The following is a 5,968-nucleotide window of genomic DNA, read 5'->3' as shown; positions in this document are numbered from 1 at the left end:
ATCGCATGGACGACGCGGACGCATGCCAAGCGCGAAGAAGCAGTGACGCGGTTGCATGACTGACGCGACCGCGCAGCTTAAGCAGAACACATATGACGTGGTCGCATGACTGACGCGACCACGTGACAAGGAAAACTCCGAATGACGCGACCGCGTGACCCACGCAGACGCGTGACAGAGTAGGCCACGCACCAGAAATTACAGAAAATGCTCCCAGCAAATTCTGAAGCCCTTTTTGGCCCAAATCCAAGTCCAGAAGGCATAGACCAGAGGTTATGAAGTGAGGGAATGCATCCATTCAGAGGGAGACGACTTTAGTTAGTTTTCATGATTTAGATTTAGTTTAAAGAGAGGTTCTCTCCTCTCTCTTCTCTCTTTAGGATTAGGATTTAGGATTTCTCTTAGTTTTAGGAGTGACTCTCGATCCCAGGTTCAATGTTCTTTTACTTTATATTTATCTCTTACTTTCAGATACTTTAATACTTATATTAGTTATGTTGCCTATTTGGCTTACGCTACATTCATGTTACAGATTACTCTTTTGAATTAATGTTATTTGAGGTATTTCAGTTAAATATTGCTTTCTCTTATTTACATTATTGTTATTCCCATCTGAAGACATTTTTTATTCCGGTGGATTTATTTTTCTTCTTTTGGTCTTGGTTAAGAAATCAGTAACTCAGGAGTTATCAAACTCAAACATGAATGATAATTGTTATCTTTGTTAATTGAATTGAACTTCAATAATCCCAATCTTTTCTTAGGAAATAAATAGGATTCGAAGATCAAACAAATTAATCCCTTGACCTTCCTTTATCTTGGTAAAGGTTAACAAAGTGGAATTAAGATTCAATTTTCATCATCATTGATAAGGATAGCTAGGATAGGACCTCTAATTTCTCATACCTTGCCAAAAGTATTTACAGTCATTTATTTATTTTACTTGCCATTTAAATTGCTTGTTCTTCATTTACTTTATTTGCTGATTAAATCATTCCCTCCTCATTCTCAAAACCCCAATTTACAATCTCCATAACCAATAATGAGAACATACTTCCCTGCAGTTCCTTGAGAAGACGACCCGAGGTTTGAATACTTCGGTTATCAATTTATTTAGGGGTTTGTTACTTGTGACAACCAAAACGTTTGTACGAAGGGATTTCTGTTGGTTTAGAGACTATATCTACAACGCTATTGTTTTTATGAAATTCTTTACCAACATAAAATCCTAACGTTCAGAGGCACTTGAGCAAATACCCTCTTAGTCTAAGTTCATGAAAGAGATCTTAAGTCATAAGAAGGATTGGAGAGAAACAGAAAAAATTTTTCTCTCTGAAGAGTGCAGTGCAGTCATCCTAACAAGCTTACCAGAGAAGCTTAAGGATCCCGGAAGCTTTATGATACCATGCACATTAGAGGGTACTTGTACCAAGACAACCCTATGCGACCTTGGGGCAAGTTTCAATCTAATCCCTGCATCTACTATCAGAAAGCTCGGCTTGGCTGAAGAGGTCAAACCAACCCGGATATGTCTTCAACTTGCTAATGGCTCCATTAAATATCCATCAGGCATAATTGAGGACATGATTGTCAAGGTTGGGCCATTTGCCTTTCCCACTGACTTTGTAGTGCTGGAAATAGAGGAGCACAAGAGTGCAACTTTCATTCTAGGAAGACCTTTCCTAGCAACTAGACGAACCCTCATTGATGTCCAAAAAGGGGAAGTGACCTTGAGAGTCAATGAGGATGAGTTCAGGCTGAATGTTGTTGAGGCAATGAAGCATCAAGACACATCCAAAGACTGCATGAATGTTGATATTATTGACTCCCTAGTAGAGGAGATCAACATGGCTGAGAGTCTCAAATCAGAGCTAGAAGACATCTTTAAAGATGTTCAGCCTGATCTGGAAGAATCAGAGGAAATAAAAGAGCCTCTGAAAATTCCTCAGGAAGAGGAGAAACCTCCTAAACCCGAGCTCAAACCACTACCACCATCCCTGAAATATGCATTTCTGGGAGAAGGTGACGCTTTTCTGGTGATCATAAGCTCTGCTTTAAATCCACAGGAAGAGAAAGCACTACTTCAAGTGCTAAGGACACACAAGACAGCTCTTGGGTGGTCCATAAGTGACCTTAAGGGCATAAGCCCAGCTAAATTCATGCACAAGATCCTATTGGAGGATGATGCTAAGCCAGTGGTTCAACCACAGAGGCAGCTGAATCCAGCCATGAAGGAGGAGGTGCAGAAGGAGGTCACCAAGTTACTGGAGGCTGGGATTATTTATCCTATTTCTGATAGTCCCTGGGTGAGCCCTGTCCAAGTTGTCCCGAAGAAGAGAGGCATGACAGTGGTTCATAATGAAAAAATGAACTGGTTCCTACAAGAACAGTTACAGGGTGGCGTATTGATTACAGAAGGCTCAATACAGCCACCAGGAAGGATCACTTTCCTTAACCATTCATAGACCAAATGCTAGAAAGACTAGCAGGTTATGAATACTACTGCTTTTTGGATGGCTATTCAGGTTACAACCAAATTGCAGTAGATCCTCAGGACCAAGAGAAAATAACATTCACATGTCCTTCTGGAGTATTTGCCTACAGAAGGATGCCTTTTGGTCTGTGCAATGCACCTGCAACCTTTCAGAGGTGCATGCTCTCTATCTTCTCTGATATGGTAGAGAAATTTCTAGAAGTCTTCATGGATGACTTTTCAGTATTTGGAGACTCATTCAGCTCCTGCCTTAACCATTTAGCACTTGTTCTGAAAAGATACCAAGAGACCAACCTAGTTTTAAACTGGGAAAAATGTCACTTTATGGTGACTGAAGGAATTGTCCTTGGGCATAAAATTTCAAACAAGGGAATAGAAGTGGATCAAGCTAAAGTGAAAGTAATTGAAAAATTACCACCACCTGCCAATGTTAAGGCAATCAGAAGCTTTCTGGGGCATGCAGGATTCTATAGGAGGTTTATAAAGAATTTTTCAAAAATTGCAAAACCTCTGAGCAATCTGCTAGCTGCTGACATGCCATTTGTGTTTGACACAGAGTGTCTACAGGCGTTTGAAACTCTGAAAGCTAAGCTGGTCACAACACCAGTTATTTCTGCACTAGGCTGGATATTACCATTCGAACTAATGTGTGATGCCAGTGACCATGCCATTGGTGCAGTATTGGGACAGAGGCATAACAAGCTTCTGCATGTCATTTATTATGCTAGCCGTATTTTAAATGATGCCTAGAAAAATTACACAACCACAGAAAAAGAATTGCTTGCAGTGGTTTATGCCATTGACAAGTTTAGATCATACTTAGTAGGATCAAAAGTGATTGTGTACACTGACCATGCTGCTCTTAAATATCTACTCACAAAGCAGGAATCAAAGCCCAGGCTCATAAGATGGGTGTTGCTTCTGCAAGAGTTTGATATAGAAATAAGAGACAGAGAATCAAGTAGCTGATCACCTGTCCCGGATAGAACCAGTAGCAGGAGCATCCCTCCCTCCTACTGAGATCTCTGAAACCTTTCCGGATGAGCAATTGTTTGCTATTCAGGAAGCTCCATGGTTTATAGACATTGCAAACTATAAGACTCAAGGTTCTCCTTTTGTAACCATAGAGAGGAAACATGAAAAGCTTATCTCAATACAGAGTCAAACAAAACTCCCACATTCAAACTCTAAGTTTGGTGTTGGGAGGCCACAACCAAACTCTAAGTTTGGTGTTGAGAGGCCACAACCAAACTCTAAGTTTGGTGTTGAGAGGCCCCAACCCTGCTCTGATTATCTGTGAGGCTCCATGAGAGCTCACTGTCAAGCTATTGACATTAAAGAAGCGCTTATTGGGAAGCAACGCAATGTTATTTAATTATATCTATTTTCCATTGTTATTTTATGCTCTCTTTAGGTTGATGATCATGTGAAGTCACAAAAACAACTGAAAAATCAAAAACAAAATGAAAAACAGCATCAAAAATAGCTCACCCTGGAGGATAAGCTTACTAGCGTTTAAACGCCACTAAGAAGCATCAGACTGGCATTTAACGCCAGAAAGAAGCATCAAGCTGGCGTTAAACGCTAGAAACAAGCACAGGATTGGCGTTTAACGCCAGAACAGAGCATCAAGTTGGCGTTTAATGCCAAAAAAGGGAGAAAAGCTGGCGTTTAACGCTAGAAACAAGCAGCAGTCTGGCGTTGAACGCCAGGATTGCACTCTAAGGGCGTTTACACGCCTAAATGGAGCAGGGATGCTAAGTCTTTGACCCCTCAGGATCTGTGGACCCACAGGATCTCCACCTACCCCACCTCTTCTTCTCTCCTCTTCACACCTTTCCATAACACTCTTTCCCAAACCCAACCCTTCATACACACTACTACCCCCTTGGCCGAACCTTACACACACCTCTATCTCCTCCATTTCTTCTTCTTCTCCTCCATTCTTTCTTCTTTTGCTTGAGAACGAGCAAACATTTTAAGTTTGGTGTAGAAAAAGCCCCGCTTTTTATTTTTTCAATAACCACTAATGGCACCTAAGGCCGGAGAAACCTCTAAAAAGAGGAAAGGGAAGGCAATTACTTCCACCTCTGAGTCATGGGAGATGAAGAGATTCATCTCACAATCCCATCACTAAGAAAAGGATGGAGCAAACAAGAGATCCCACTCATGGACCTCAACAAGAGCATAAGGAAATTCCTCATCATGAAATCTCTGAGATACCTCAAGGGATGCACTTTCCTCCACAAAACTATTGGGAGCAAATCAACACCTCCCTAGGAGAATTAAGTTCCAACATAGGACAACTAAGGGTAGAGCACCAAGAGCACTCCATCATTCTCCATGAAATTAGAGAAGATCAAAGAGCTATGAGGGAGGAGCAACAAAGACAAGGAAGAGACATAGAGGAGCTCAAGAGCACCATTGGTTCTTCAAGAGGAAGAAGATGCCACCCTCACTAAGGTGGACCCGTTCCTTAACCTCTTTGTCTATTTATTTTTTTTTCTATTTTCGTTCTCTATGCTTTATGTTTATCTATGTTTGTGTTTCTACTACATGATCATTAGTGTCTAGTGTCTATGCCTTAAAGCTACGAATGTCCTATAAATCCATCACCTTTCTTAAATGAAAAATATTTTAATAACAAAAGAACAAGAAGTACATGATTTCGAATTCATCCTTGAAATTAGTTTAATTATATTGATGTGGTGACAATACTTTTTGTTTTCTGAATGAATGCTTGAACAGTGCATATTTTTTATATTGTTGTTCATGAATGTTAAAATTGTTGGCTCTTGAAAGAATGATGAAAAGGAGAAATGTTATTGATAATCTGAAAAATCATAAAATTGATTCTTGAAGCAAGAAAAAGCAGTGAATACAAAAGCTTGCAAAAAAATAAAAAATAAAAAAAAAAGAGAAAGAGAAAGAAAAAGCAAGCAGAAAAAGCCAAAAGCTCTTTAAACCAAAAGGCAAGAGCAAAAAGCTAGTAACCCTTTAAACCAAAAGACAAGGGTAAAAAGGATCCAAGGCTTTGAGCATCAGTGGATAGGAGGGCCCAAAGGAATAAAATCCTGGCCTAAGCGGCTAAACCAAGCTGTCCCTAACCATGTGCTTGTGGCGTGAAGGTGTCAAGGTAAAAGCTTGAGACTAAGCGGTTAAAGTCGTGATCTAAAGCAAAAAAAAAAGTGTGCTTAAGAACTCTGGACACCTCTAATTGGGGACTCTAGCAAAGCTGAGTCACAATCTGAAAAGGTTCACCCAGTTATGTGTCTGTGGCATTTATGTAACCGGTGGTAATACTGGAAAACAAAGTGCTTAGGGCCACGACCAAGACTCATAAAGTAGCTGTGTTCAAGAATCAACATACTGAACTAGGAGAATCAATAACACTATCTAAATTCTGAGTTCCTATAGATGCCAATCATTATGAACTTCAAAGGATAAAGTGAGATGCCAAAACTGTTCAGAGGC

Source organism: Arachis ipaensis, chromosome B10, assembly GCF_059453495.1.
Source record: "Arachis ipaensis isolate K30076 ecotype BB chromosome B10, ASM5945349v1, whole genome shotgun sequence".
Lineage (NCBI taxonomy): Eukaryota > Viridiplantae > Streptophyta > Magnoliopsida > Fabales > Fabaceae > Arachis > Arachis ipaensis.
This window is presented reverse-complemented; position numbering follows the sequence as displayed.